Below are 16,457 nucleotides of genomic sequence, written 5' to 3'. Positions count from 1 at the left end.
ATCCTCTATCCTTTTTCAAACAACTTCAGAGAAGTTAATTTCTCAGCAGATACTGCTGCAAAAAAAGGTGCAAGACTAGGTGCAGGAAAAAGGCAAGTATTCATGGGAAGACCAAATTTTCTTCCCAGGGTTGAAATGCAAGGAGTTACATACTATAGATTTTGTTAGGAATAGTCTTTTTTTATTGATATTTTCTCTATTCTTTCAGCCTATGTAGTTGGCTTCAGCCTATGTAGTTGGCTTCTTTAAATTCAGTTCTAATTTTGTAACCCCTTCTTTTTTCATTAATAAACTATGTGATTCAGAAAAAGAAAAAAAAACTTCTATAAGCTACTTATAAGTCAAAAAGTAACTCCTGAGAAAAGCAAAAACGTTTTGCTTCTCACTTCTAAAAGAAGCAACTTCTGGCGGGGAACGCATGTTAATCCTCTTATCTCCTCGGTCATTTCTTTTATCTTTACTTTTCTCTTTTCCTGTGACATTACTCAAAGTAGAAAATTCAATAAATAGATAATCGCATACATAATCTTTTGCTTCCGTTGCTAACCTATGTATTGTAACACAAGGATTCCAAAATCATTATTAGTTTTTGAAAATTTGGATTTAGATTTGAACCCTAATCTAGAGATAAATTGATGTTGTTCATAAAAAAATAATGGGTTTGGAAGTATTGCGATATGTGGCATCGAAATGAATTGATATTGTTTTCTAGAATATTTCTTGGCAAGATTTCATAATCAATATTTGTGGAAGAAAATTATATCGTCAAAATTGATATGTATCACTTTTCCTTGATCTTCATGTTGATGGTTCAGAGTCTTCAGACTATAATATCTTAGTATCTTTTAGTATTGTTCTCATCAATCAAATGGTTAGCATTTGTTTATATGTAATTTATATACTGTATATTTTAGATGGACCAAAGGAAGTTTACAAATTTTTGAGTATCCAGGGAAGATCATGTTTAAGTTGAAAATGTTGGAAAATAGACACTGAAACTGGGTGAAGAAAAGAATGTTGTATTAGGGTTCAAGGTTCTAATGAAAGATTCTTTTAGACAATTATTCGATCCTTTCCCAATTGAATTGGCGAGTAGAAACAGGTCAATGAATATCTCCGTCAGGATACTTGAAGCCCCACAACAGTTGTTGGATTCAAAGCTTGTACGACCTTGATCCAACCAAGAACACACTGGTTTTGATACTGATGATGCTTGTGAGAAAGAAAACAGAGAAAGTTGAGAGATGTTTTTTGAATGAAAACAAGTCTCTTATTTAAAGAGGAAATCATATCCTTTGGAGATGACTCTTCATCTCTACAGACATCTTTTCAGAGTGAACAGGCGCGTCTTTTCCTTCAATGCGTCCATTGGTGAAACGAGTTTTCTGTTCAGTTTTCTAACTGACAATAGGAACCCCAGAACAGAAAATTTCCAACGAGACGCTGTCTCGCACTCTGCAGGGGGCCCCTTTCTCCTAGACCCCCAGCGACCTGACCGGACAGGTCGAACCCCGAGAGCAGCCTAAATGCCTTCAATTCAAGGGTTCGTTGAAAATATCCAACCGAAAAAAGTTTACAAAGTAAGCATTTTTAATCGGAAAAAGTTCATGTTTAAGTTGAAGATACAAACTGTAGACTTTGAAATGAGTTATCGTGTTATGTGACATGATCTAAATATAATATAAACAAAACTAGTGACAAAACCCCTAGGTGAACAAACTAGTGATAAGAAAAAACCGGTCATATTATTTCTACCAAATAAAAACCGTTTCAAATAAAACTGGGAAAAAAACCCCAAGCCAAATAATAATGTGTAAATTTAGTTTTTGTTACTTTAAAAAAAGACAAACATGCCCTTGACCTTTTCTTCTTCTTCTTCTCTGATTTCTTTTTTCTTCTTTCTTCCGTCTCCTTCTCCCACCACCATCATCACCAGCAGCAACAAATCTCCACGAACACCAGCAGCAACACCTCCGTCACCACAAGCAGAAACACCTACGTCACCACCAGCATCAATTTCGTCTTCAAAATTTGATTTTCTTCTCCGTAATAGTTGAGAAAGAGGGTTAAATCTAGATCGTGGTTCTTAAAAATGGGTTAGTGCATCAAACCTCTTTAATTCTTCATTGTAATTCGTATCTCTGTAGTTTAATTTTGCTTTGATTGAGAGTGATGTTGTTGAATCGATTACTGAAATCAGAATTCACAGAAAAGGTAAATCGGAGGTCAAATTTAGGGTTTCTGTTTTGATTGATTCTTTTTTATTAAATCTCAATGGTTTGTTAGAATTAAAGTGGGTTTGTTCTGATTTGAAGTAGAGATGGTAGTATGAAGTTTAATTTTGATTTCGTAGAGAATTATGGTTTATAATCTTCCCTAAATTAAGAAACTAGGGTTCTTCTTTGATATTGATCTATCTGCAAAATTTAGGGAGAGGGGTTTGATTAAGAAGGAGATGATTGAGAAAAGGATGTTGATGAATTTGAATCTCTGATGAGTTAAGAAGAGGGATCTGATTTTAAGTTGAAATAGTGGAAGAGATTGTTATGTTTCTTAACAAATTAGAAGATTTAGTTGCTGCTGCTGTTTGGTAAATGGGTTTTGGACCTAGAAAGATATTTACTGAGATGTAGTATATCAATTGATAGAGTTATAGATATCCTTGAAACTGCAGTTGATAGTTGTGATAATTAGTTTAGGTTATGATGAGTTGCAGGGATTATGAAGCTACAAATATGATGAAGGTGATGGCTTGAGATGTTATGGAGTGAACTGATGATGAATTCTTTTAATGGAGATGAAATAGACATTTCAGTTGTTGATAGAAATGAAATAGACATTTCAGTTGTTGAGAATTTGATGTGTTTAGGTTAATTAACTTACAAAAGTTACGGACCCAGACTTGGAAGTTTGTGTTGGTGAAATGAAAATATGTGGAAAATGATGAAACCAATTTCGGTTTCATCTAGTTTTGGTGAAACCAATTTTGGTTTCCATCATCTTTAATTTGTGTTGTTCTTTTGAAGTAATTGGTATCATTATACTATGACGTTGTTCAATTTTGAAATAGAAATTGGTGACTGGTGTTTTCATCATTTGTTTTGAAGTTCTAAGGGAATCTGATTTACTGAGTTTGGGGTTTGTGTTTTCAATTGTATTGGATTTTTGAGGGAATTTGATTTCTGAGTTGGGGTTTTGTGTTTTTTTATGTTTTCATTCTCAATTTGTGTGTTTTACTTTTTTAGGTTGATGACGTTTTGGAGTTAAAATGTTTATAAGAAAACCACCACTTCCTAGAATGCTGCTAAACAATGTCTCATGCATGAGAAATGCCCAACTAATTCTTCGAAACATTAATGCATCAGTCCATGACGGAGGTGCACTCGTGTTAACAGGAGCAAATGGTGCAGGAAAATCCACTTTCTTAAGAATGTTAGATTGTTTCTCAAATCCTTCAGCTGGAGAGATCATACGGAACGGTCACGACATTACAAAGGCAGGAGTTTCTATCCGGGTATAGGAAACTCATTTACCTATCCAGGTTGAGGATGCGATGATATTGAGGTTGACATAGAGGTTTCCGATAAGGAAAACCATGGTGGATTTGCTTGATTGATCGTGGAGATGTATGGAGAGGGTTATCTGGTGGTTTAGTTTTTGTTGCAGAGGAAGTGGGATTTTATCCCTTCAGGTAATACATGTAACCTGATCATAATTTAACCACTTTCTAATAAGAAATTTGTTTTTTAAGTCTGTACATATTATTGTGGATTGAATTGCTAGATACTAATCTATGAATTTCAGAAAATAATAGTAGTTAGGCATAAATTTTGAACTTCTCCTTGCCAAAGATGCTTTATACTTAATAAATAATTCCTGTATATGCAATGAGGTCCGTCGCTGCTCCATCATGTATAAAATTGTTGATGTTGTTTTCTGCATCATTTATTTTGGAAAATGTCGTAGTTCTTAATCACGTCTTTGCAGGATTCATGCCTTATTGGGTACTATAGTAAGAGATTCTATCCGGGTATAGGGTTGCCTTATGCTTACAGTATCATTTGAAGTTTTACGACATTAGCAATTTACCATAGACTAACTATACCATCAATATTTAAGTACTGAGGAATCCATATATCTGAAGCATAAGCTCCAGAGCTCCACTAAACAAGCAGAAATTCGGTAGAGAGAGAGACTGACTTCCTTGAATATATACTTCAATGTCATTATCATGCTAAGATTATTGTCTGTTTTGTGAATTAGTAGTTTCTCCAATTTGTGTTCAGTTTATTATGCTTTAGACATTAAATTGTATTATGCAAGCCAACTATCTATATTTAATCAGATCTTTTGGTTTATGTGGGCTTCTTATCCTGGGCACGTTATAGTATCAAATATATTCGTCCTGTATTAACCAGTTTTTTCTTCATCTATTGGCAGGTTCAGTTCATCATTGAAGTTTGTGTTGGTGAAATGAAAATATGTGGAAAAATGATGAAACCAATTTCGGTTTCATTTAGTTTTGGTGAAACCAACTTTGGTTTCATCATTTTTGCCTAGTTTATTTTGGTTTGGTTTCATCATTGAAGCTGTGTTGAAGAAATGACAATATGTGGAAAAATGATGAAAACTAATTAGGTTTTATCTAGTTTTGATCATTTTTGCCTAGCTTATTTTGGTTTGGTTTCATCATTGAAGTTGTGTTGGCGAAATGACAATATGTGAAAAAATGATGAAACCTAATTAGGTTTCATCTAGTTTTGGTGAAACCAATTTTGGTTTCATCATTTTTTCTGTTTGGTTTCATCATTTTTTTCTTATTTTGTTGAATATTGATCAATGAAATTCATTTTTTGTGGCGGTGGCAACTGGTTGGTGGCGGTGGTCGACGATAATGGTGGTGTTGCTGGTGGTGGTGGTATGTGGTGGTGGTCGGCGGTGGCACGGTGGTGGTTTTCGGGGATGGAGGTGGTGGCGCTGTGTTGGGTGGCAGTGGTGGTGGTGGCGAAGTGGTAGTTGTCGGCGGCGGTGGTGGAGGCGGTGGCGCGGTGGTGGTTGGCGACGGCGGTGACGCTGTGGTGGTTGGCGGCGGTGGAGGTGGTGGCACGGTGGTGGTTGACGGTGGTGGTGGTTGGCGGCGGTGGAGGTGGTGGAGGTTTGCGGTGGTGTAGGTGGTGGCGCGGTGGTGGTGGCGCGGTGGTGGTTGGCGGAGGTGGAGGTGGTGATGGTGGTGGTCGGTAACGGCGGTGGCGGTGGGGGGGTGGCGGTGGTGGAGGCGGTGGCGCGGTGGTGGTTGGCGACGGTGGTGGCGCGGTGGTGGTTGGCGGCGGCGGTAGTTGGCGGCGGCGTTGGTGGAGGCGGTGGCGCGGTGGTGGTGGCGGCGGAGGTGGCGCGGTGGTTGGCGGCGGTGGAGGCGGGTGGCGCGGTGGTGGTGGCGGTGGCGGTGGCGCGGTGGTGGTTGGTGGCGGTGGAGGTGGTGGCGCGGTGGTGGAGGTGGTTGCGCGGTGGTTGTTGGCGGCGGTGGAGGTGGTGATGGTGGTGGTCGGTAACGGCGGTGGCGGCGCTTGACAGTGGTTGTTTTTGGCGACGGCGGTGGTCAGTGGTGGCGGCACATTGGTGGTTCTGCTGGTGGTGTTATTTTGTGGTGGTGATAATATAATAGAAATTAATGGTGGGGTTGATTTTTATTTTTGTTGGGCTGATTTAAAATTAAAGGTGGGGTTGTTTTTTATTTTTGTTGGGGTGATTTAAACTAGAAGGCTAATATAGACAATTTATTTTAAATGAGGTTTTTGTGAACAATTTGTTTTGTTGGAGTTTTTGCATATGGATAGTGACACCTTTGGAGTTATAACTCGCGGAACGTAATATAAAAACACCAACTTAATTATCGCTAAATTAAGTTCAAGTGTTTTTTACATTGTTCTGTCTTGCAAACTGACACGGATTAGGAGCTAAACTGTTTACATTTTTGAGGCTGCTTCAAATTGAATGGTTGTGAACTGAATTGTCGCATCTCTGATTGATAAAATAGTTGATCTGATGCTCCATGGTATGTTCCTTGCTTCCCCTGTAACAACATTTGTAACATTAATTGCCCTGGATGATTAATTTGTCAAACTCTAGATTCCTTGGTAATGTAATTCCCAGACTACAAGCTTTGGCCGCAGCAAGTAGACGACTTGTTGCATCAAATGTTGCAGTTTGACAACCCAAAAATCTACCAGTTTCATCTTTCGCAATATCACCAGCCTCTCTGTTGTTTGGGATAAAGCTGCATATTTAACATATGTTTGAGGATGAGGTTCTGATTCTTGAGTTTGAGCATTTAAGGCCATTTTCACAGCACCAAAATCATCACCATCTTCGTTTACGTTGCAATCCTGTTGAGATTTTTTGAAACACAATTCGGCAGAGAAATTACCATTGGGAAACACCATGTCATGTCTTGTTTTCCAAAGATTTAAACTTATAAGCAATCTAGTTGATTTAAACTTTTCAATAAATAATTAATACATAATTTTATGTGAGTTTTTCGAACATGTAACATCCATATCCTTCATTTTCCATCACAAGAACTATACAAAACTGAAACTTTTCAATTCACTTGTTCCAAACTAACTTAATTGCTTAATGACTTATAAGTAATGAGTTTGCCAAACAAGCTTCTTTTAAATCTTATCTTTCTGAAATAACTTCTGCCAGAAGCAGAAGCAAAAGTGCTCTGCTTCTGGTATCCAAATAGGCTATTAGCAGGAGGAAAACGTGTTGGAATTTTGAATAGAAATATGATATAGTGTGTCCACTCACTTATGACTTTTCAACATATAGTGTCTTATCCCAAGGAATGCGACTATCCATGAAAGGATGTGACTCTTGGCGAAAGGATATCTCTAAGAGTCTCCTTGAACCTATATAAACCCCACACATTCTCCATTGTATAGATGAGTTTTAGAGTCAAAAACTAGTACTAGAAAAACTGTAGTTTGCATGTTGTCTTCAAGAGTTAAAGAAGAGTTTGTGCTACATCCATTCGCGTTCGATATTTGGTGATCCTCGAGTGTTACGAGAACAACCAAATGTATTATTGAATTCTGGAGACATATGCTATACACTGTAACAACACAAAGTACAGGGCATTAAATATCTTAAGTAAAGAGATTACTCGCCTCAATACACCCAAGTAAGTTTTGTTTATTGTATATTTGGATTGATCATTTCTCTATATTCTTCTTCTTTTATTGTTTTGGTTTTCGATAACCAAGTGTATTACAAGATGTAATACATAAGAAAACCGTTGTTACAAAGAGTTGTAACGAATGGTCGTGTTTTATATACAAGTCGTATTATCGAGAAACCAGTAAAGAAGATATTTATCCAACATAACTATCAACGATATCTAGTCGTTGAAGACAGAAGAACGTTCTCGACACTTGGTACCCGATAAAGGAGGTTAGAGCCCTTCCTTATTAGTACTTTTCCTAGAGAATTTAGCGTCTAGAAGAGGATACCATCCAGCGACTAATAGCTGGAGAGGCCGACCCTTGGTACTCTAAGAAATGTTACACATATTAGTAGTAACACATGAGGAATCAATTGAAATGAATGTTCATCATTGAAAGATTGAATAGCAAAAATAAACAGTTGCAGAGACTAAGAATTTTAAAGAAGAGTTTGTCTCTCTATCACACATTGAATACTTCTCACACACTCAGGGATTATATCTGAAAATGATTACTATCCTACACAGACAGGCTGTCACTTCTGCTAACATACACAGGACAAATAGGGAGGTGACAGCTCATACAGAACAATTCAACCAATGAAAGAAGGACAGCTTAGCAACTGACAGTTGAAGTATTGGTTCTGTTATTATCCCCCCTCAAGCTGAGAAGAGATGTCTTTGGCAGAACTTTCAGCTTGTCTCTTAACAAAGCAAAACTAGGACCTGACAAACCCTTAGTAAAAATATCAGCAGCCTGTACAATAGTGCAGATATAAGAGATGGAAAGATCCTTTGACTGCACCCATTCTCTTACAAAGTTATAATCAATGGCCAAATGCTTCATCCTAGAGTGAAATACAGGATTTGAAGAGTGTGAAATGGCACTGAGATTGTCACAGAGCAAAGATGGAGCAACTGGAAGAAAAATGTGGAGATCCCTGAGAAGTTTGCAGATCCATAAAACCTCAGCTGCAGAATTTTCTAAACTCCTAAACTCAGCTTCTGTGGAGGATCTAGCTACAGATTGTTATCTCTTACTAGACCAAGAAACAAGACTAGAACCAAAGAAAATACAGTAGCCTCCAGTACTTCTTCTAGAATCAGGGTCACCATCCCAATCTGCATCACTGAAGCCATGAACATCACATAATCCTTTGCTAAATAGAATCCCATAATCAATTGTGCCTTTTATATATCTCAGAATCCTCTTTGCAGCAATAAAATGATCAACTGTTGGAGTTTTCATATGTTGGCAGACTTGATTTACTGCAAAAATAATTTCAGGTCTTGTCCATGTAAGATATTGGAGAGTACCAACAAGATATCTATAAGGTGTAGGATCATCAAGAGGAGTGCCTGAATTAGCAATGAGTTTGCAATTTGGAGCAATGGGTGAAGAACATGGTTTAGCACCAGCCATATCATATTTGTCAAGAATGTCAAGAACATACTTAGTTTGGGATAAGAAAAGACCTGAATCATTCCTCTTGACCTGAAGACCCAAAAAATAATGTAAAGAACCTAAATATTTGATAGGAAAATGTGTTTGCAGAGCAACAATGATTTCTTGACAGTAAGGTTTGGAGTTACCTGTAATTAGGATGTCATCAACATATAAAAGAATGATGGTGATTCTGGAGCCAGACTTCTGATCAAATAATGATGAATCTGCAGAGGATGTCTGAAAGTTATAAGAAAGAAGAACTTGTTGAAGCTTGTCGTACCATGCTCTAGGAGCCTGCTTCAGGCCATAAAGGGATTTATGGAGATTACAAACATATGTGGGATGTTCAGGATCAATAAATCCAGGAGGTTGTTGCATATAAACCTCTTCTGACAGGTCTCCATGCAAGAAAGCATTGCTCACATCCAGTTGAGCAATCTGCCAATTATAGTTGACTGCAAGAGCAAGAATAACTCTTATAGTGGTTGGTTTTGCTACAGGACTGAAGGTTTTAGTAAAGTCAATGCCCTCTTGCTGATGAAACCCTTTTGCAACAAGTCTTGCTTTGCATTTGTCTAAAGAACCATCAGGATTTTGTTTGACTCTGAACACCCACTTGCATCCTACAACATTCTGGGAGGGGTGTGGAGGTACTAAAGACCAAGTGCCTGCAGTTTGCAAAGCATTATGTTCTGCATATAAGGGTGGTCTCCATACAAGAATTTTTAAATCTTGAGATACACAAGTAGGCAATGAGGGATGCTAAGACTTTAAAAGGTTAGCAGAGAGTATGTATTTCGTGGAGTATTTCTTCTTTTTAAAGATGCCAGCTTTACCCCTTGTGACCATTGTATGATTATTTTGAATTGATGATGTTGGTGAAGTGGATAGTGATGCAGTAGAAGGCTTAATTGAAGACACAACTGATGAAGCAGCAGATGTAGCTGATACAGTGGCTGAGAACTTAAATGATGTGCTAGAAGGAGTGGCTGTAGGAGAAACAACTGATGGAGAAATAGCAGTTGAAGTAAGTATAGACAATGACTCAGAAGTAGATATAATGTGAGGAGCATGAGAAACAGATTGTCTAAGAGGATACACAGATTCCTGAAAGACAACATGTCTTGAGATGTAGACTTTACCTGTAGAGATTTCCAAGAATCTATACCCTTTATGATTATCAGCATATCGAAGAAAAATACAAGAAATACTTCTGGGTGCCAATTTATTAGGAGCATATGATCTAACCCATGGAAAACACAAGCATCCAAATGATCTTACAAATCTATAATCTGGTGCCCTGTGAAAAAGAACTTCATATGGAGACTTGAACTTCAAAGATCTGACAGGGAGTCTGTTAAAAGTATAATTAGCTGTAGTGAGAGCTTCAACCCAAAAAGAAGAAGAAATACCAGATTGAATAAGTAGAGTTCTGAAAACATCCAGCAAATGTCTGTGTTTGGATTCAGCTACACCATTTTGTTCAGGTGTATGAGGACAGGTAATTTCATGCAGAATGCCCTGAGTAGAAAGAAAATCTGCCAATTCATTATTAATAAACTCACCACCACCATCTGTTCTGATTGTTTTAATGTAGCATTGAAGTTGTTTTTCAATTTGAGATTTAAAATGGTAGAAAATATTTCTGAAATCAACTTTGTCAAATAAAGGAAAGATCCAACAAAATTTGGAGAAGTCATCAATTATATTGACATAATATTTGTATCCTTTGACAGAAGTTACAGGACATGGACCCAAAAGATCAAGATGTAGTATTTTTAAAGGAGTAGAACTACAATGAGTAGACATTGAAAATGGCAGTTTATGACTTCTACCTAAGTTGCAATCATTACAAAAGATAGGTGTTTTCATGACTGAAGAAGATAAAGAACTGCAGACATGTTGCATTATTTGAAAAGATGGATGAACAAGCCTTTTATGCCAAGTATCAGCTGAAATAGTTGTTGAAACACCTGATAGAGCGTTGTCTGTTGAATCATGGAGAAAATGAAGTGGATACAGACCATTATGATGAGGCACTTGTAAAAGTATCTTCCCATTGAATAAATCCTTCACATAAAAACCATTTGAATCAAATGTTATGGAACATTGATTATCAGAAGTAAACTTATGAACAAATAGTAAGTTGTGAGAGGATTTGGGAACAATAAACACATTGGTGAGATGAAATTTATGATTTGGGGATGACTATAACGTAAAACCAGAATGAGTAATTGACATACCTTCACCATTAACAACTTGAATTTCTTCAAGTACTTCATAAGTGGTAATATCTTGATGTTCAGCAGGGTCAGAAGTTATATGATTGTCTGCACCTGTATCTGCACACCAAGGATTTGTTCCCAAAATATTTGTTGATGCTAGCATAACAGTGAGGTGTTGAGGTGTATGAGCACTGTGATAAGCAAAGTTAAGTCTGTTGTGACATTCAAGAGCAGTATGTCCTTGCTTGTGGCAGATTTGACAAAAGATGGGATTTGAAGTAGATGCAGTATCTGAAGCTGATGATGATGCAAATGTAGGTGGCGGAGGGGGTGGTCTAGGAGGAGGTGCAGATGAGGTGAAAGGAGAACCAGGAAAAAAAGAACCTCTACCAGGAGTAAAACCTCTACCAGATCTGCCAAAGCCTCTTGAGAAATTGGGAGTGAAGATGTTAAATCTACCACCAGCGCCTCTACCATGGGGTCGAAAAGAGTGCATATTAGCAGCAAATGCCTTATTTGATGATTCAATAATAAGATAAGCATTTCTATCACTAACAACAGCTTCCTTACTAAGGAGATTATTGTGTAGCTCAAGGGAAGTAATTGGAGGATATCTGTGACGCATAGAAGGAGCAAAAGGAATATAATCCGAATTTAAAGCAGCAAGAGTGACAACAACGAGTTCTTGATCATATATAATTTCTCCAGTTGCAGCAAGTTGATCAGATAAGGTTTTAATCTCATTGATAAGAGCAGGAATAGATTTATCACCTTGTTTGATAGATAAAAGCTTAATGCGCAATTGAATAGAGTGAGTAGTGGAAGATCTTGCAAACCTTGTTGTGATGCTAGACCATAGTTGAAAAGATGTAGAGCAATTTGAAAAATAAGCAATTACTTTATCAGAGATTGTAGAATGAATCCACATCATAATTGAAGCATCTTCATCCATCCTTTCAGTGTAAAGCTGATTCTCCACATTGTTGGCTTGATTTCGTGGATTTGTGAATTGAAGTGGACATGGATAAGAACCATCAAGAAAGCGCTGAATCTTGTATTTGCGAATAACAGGTGACATTAGGTTTTTCCAAGTAATGAAATTGTCTTCTGTAAGTTTGAGATGAACAAAACTATTAAGTTGAGATAAAGAAACAAATGTAATCGAAATACTTGTAGGGTTTTCCATTGAAGAGAGAAACAAAGCTTGATTGAAATATTAAGGAAGAAAAGATCCGAAGAACGATGCAGAAGCAAGAAAGGAATCGAAAAACCTGAGAGATGTGAGAATATCTCTCAGTCTGATACCATAGTAACACAGGAGGAATCAATTGAAATGAATGTTCATCATTGAAAGATTGAATTGCAAAAAGAAACAGTTACAGAATTTTAAAGAAGAGTTTCTCTCTCTATTACACATTGAATACTTCTCACACACTCAGGGATTATATCTCAAAATTATTGTTATCCTACACAGACAGGCTGTCACTTCTGCTAACATAGACAACACAAATAGGGAGGTGACAGCTCATACATAACAATTCAATCAATGAAAGAAGGACATCTTAGCAACTGACAGTTGAAGTATTGGTTCTGTTATTAATTAGCAGTATCTCCATTCAGTTTCTCATGGTTGGATGCGTGAAGCTCTTTAAAGTCCCGATGAGATAGCTTTAGAGGGGGTTGTGGGTCCTTAAATAGGAAGTCTAAAGCAATCTGACAAACATCCTACTGATGAAGGCGCTACTCATTAGTCACAAGGGGTTTCTAGTGCAGCTGAGGATGAGGAAAAGAAAAAAAGGAACCCTGATCGATCATATGTAAACTTTCCTTATAAACAAAATGAGCAAAACTACTCTAGAAAATATCATCCTCGAGCAAAGAGGGCACTGGTGGATCGGGAGAAACCCCTTGATCAAAGCCGAGATGACGAGCTACGCGATTGTAATTATAGGATTGAGCAGAAAACTTGCCACCATGAAATCCCAGAAGGTAGCCAGATAGACGGTATCAAAGTCATTAAATCCAAAAACCTTTGAAGAGTCAAACACTCTCGAAGACTCGGTAGTGAAATTATAGTGTAATGGACCTGGGTATTTATCATGATACGTCAAAGGTTTGAACTCAAACCCATATCCAAGAAATTCTTAGGTTTGTTCTTGGGTTGAATGCCCTTTTTATGATAAAGATCCATCTGGGAGTAACTATGAGCTTCCTTCACTATCTTCTTGGAAACACATATCAAAAGTGTTAGAGCATTGCTCGGTCGAACTCAAAAGTGTTGCTATCCCAAGCTTGTAGTCAAATTTAGTTGATCAAAACAATACCTTGATTTCTAGTCTACATTTAGTTAAGTCTTGAATTATGATAGAAGTGTGTAGTTGAGTACCAGACATCACTGCGTTCTTCCGTTTGAAGGCAAAGGTAAACCGAAGCTTTTGGAGAACTTCATCAATAAAATGTAAGTGAATATTGGACCACCTATTACTCAATTTTTTTTACCTTTCCATCTATGAGACATTTTTTCATGACTAAATTAGACTGTTAGAGCATAGCTCGATTGAACCCACCAAGCGTTGGTATGTCAAGTTTGGTTGTCATATTTTAGTGAATCAAGGCTCATTTAAATAGTCGCTTGATTATTTACTAGAGTCAACTTCGTATAAGTTAGCTAGAAAGTTACTAGGATATGAGACTTACAAGTATTACGTGAAGACTTGAAGAATGTGAAGAAGTAAATAGATATATCGACAACATCATCCTTCCTCTTGAGGTTAGTAATATTTGACTTGAACTATTTCATTTCTAATGTATCTTTCAAGTCGTGCATATCGAAAACATAACTGCGAAGATGTGAATGATTATACTCTAGTTAGACATAGTATTAAGGAATTACAATACGAAGTATAACGTCTATCTTTTGAACTTCGTATATAAGACATCGACATAATCTTATGAATGCTATTGTGATTATGTATGAGTATGGGTGAAGATTTCGTTCTAGGAAACAATGTTTTACATTTTTCTAAAGGAAATATAATTCATAAACTTGTTTTGTGAATCGAAAGGGAAATCGCTAAGCTTATTGGTATTGTTATTCATTGCAAATCTTTGGATTACCAATATGTGTGTTTAGTATAACCGCTCATAACTTGTTTATGTATCTTGGTAAAACTATTCACAATGCCTGACTTTTGTATTTGTATGATTTTATTAGTGAAACCGATCTTAAGTAATCACCTGAGATGGTATGATCGATATATTGTAATTGATATGACCAACTATATGCATTTGGGAACCGACCCTAGTAAGAGGTGCAACCGATCACAAGTAAGTGGAATCGATCCTTGTAAGAGGTACAACAAGTCTTAGTAATTGGTAACCAATCATATGACTTGTGCAACCGAATACAAGTAAATACCATAATAATGTGGTAACCTATCCTAGTACCTAGTCAACCAATTTTTGGAAAGCTAGTGTGACCGATCCTAGTACCCACATGGAGGTAGAACCGAAGCTTTATGTTTTGGTAGAACCGTGAAACCCATTAATGGTGATTTGATATGATAATCAATCACATAGTTCTTGGAAGTCAGATGAACCAATTCCAAACTTGTTTGAAAGTGTGGCAAAGCGGTTCCAAAATTGTAAATATGAAAAAGCATTTACAAAATAAAGATGTCGACATACTTTGAACATGTGCAATAATTCTTATCTTTTATTGTTCAAAGATATTCCTTAATAACAAAAGGAGAATCCCGGATCGATATAAATTGGGAATCTTTTAATTAAGGTTTTTAGTTTTTATATGCTTTTAATTTCCAGCAATTAAATGCATATCTTTAGAAAATGAAAATTAGGAATGTGCATTTACTAATTGGAGATTTTCTACTGAGATTTCGGTCAATATTTGGACAGTGCATTTCCAGGAATTATGAAAATCAATTTTGGCTTTATTGCATATCTTTGAGAATATTCGGTTTTGGAAATTCCTTGGTCTATAAATATTGAATTTTGCATTTCAAGCAAACTAATCCTCAGAGCCAGCAAAATTACCTAGTTGTGTTGTTACTGGTGGAGCCGTATATTCGGAGAGGAAAGTACCCTAATTAGGCGAAATCCTTTATGACCGTCGTTTTAGAGACTTCTTTGGGATTGGGAAGCTCTACGAGTACCGTTGGTAGGAAACTAGACAATTGCAGTTTATTATTAGTTTTCGATTGATTTGATCGACTAACGGTTGTTGAACTTTGATTGCACCTAGTTTGTTTATGCTTGAGAATCTTCTCTTCTGATATAAGATTCACTCAAACTAGATCGAAGTATCGACGGGGATCTTTAGAACTGTTTGTATATCTAAAGACGTCTTGTGATAATCCATCGTTAACAGACTCCGTTATGTGTGTGATTGATCACAAGAGATTCAAGTTGTTTGTTTGCAGGTATTTGTTGAAGATCTAAGAAGATTTGAAGACAAAAAAGATTTCTTATTTTGAGTTCATAATCTTTGGTGTGCACCAAACTTGATCGGCTGGAGATCCAACTATAATCGGTTTATCTTTGTGATAACCTTGATTGATTTGAATAGATCGGCATCAATACACTTTTTTGTGATTCAAAATATTGATTGCAAAATCTTAACGATTACTTTGGTAGTTATTGATAAGGTAGATCTAAGAACCTGACAAAGGAGTTTATTGGGATAAACGAAAGAGCCTTTTATCAAACTCATATCACGTTGTTTGAAAAGAGTTGTTACCGAACAGATTTGTTGTTCCTTTACTGTCTGGAATACGAACCAAAGGAATTGTTCCAAGTGCGTGACTTATTGCAAGTTGGAGGCGCATGGATACTAAGGGAACTAGGTGATCTATAGGTTTAGTTGTTTGGTCTCAACTATACGAAGTTGGTTTAGATTTTGTATAACGGCTTAATTCTGAGAGTATTCAATTCTGGACAAGGTCCCGGGGTTTTTCTGCATTTGCGGTTTCCTCGTTAACAAAATCTTGTTGTGTCATTTACTTTTATTTTCCGCAATTATAATTGTGTTTATTACAATTTAAAGTAAATTACACAAAAGTTAATTCCGAATATACTTGATATCAATCCTATAGAGTTTGGTTAAGTCCGAACCTATTATTAAGTATCATACTTCGTTGTTGTATTATCTCGATCTTGTATCCATAGACGATCACACGAAGTGTGAACCGATTCGTTGTATTCTCTCGACTCTGTCCATAGACAATCACTTTCGGTAAAGGACTTATAGGTGGAAAAGTTTTAGATTGAGGTATATTTGGGTACCCTCGTCTTTTCATAGACATTACATGCATAACAAAAATTCTGAGTCAAGTTTATCTTGTTAATCGTTCTCGAAATATGTCGACTAAGATTAAGAACATTTGTTCATACTTGATGAATTTGGTTAAGAACAATTTATTGTTTATGACCTAAATTATGATTCAAGATTTAATCATTTGAAAATAGCTTGGAACAATGATATCTGTCATTGATTTTATTCGCAAATGTTTCAAATTGATTATTAGAGAGATATAAAACTAATGTA

Source organism: Papaver somniferum, unplaced genomic scaffold (assembly GCF_003573695.1).
Source record: "Papaver somniferum cultivar HN1 unplaced genomic scaffold, ASM357369v1 unplaced-scaffold_125, whole genome shotgun sequence".
Lineage (NCBI taxonomy): Eukaryota > Viridiplantae > Streptophyta > Magnoliopsida > Ranunculales > Papaveraceae > Papaver > Papaver somniferum.
This window is presented reverse-complemented; position numbering follows the sequence as displayed.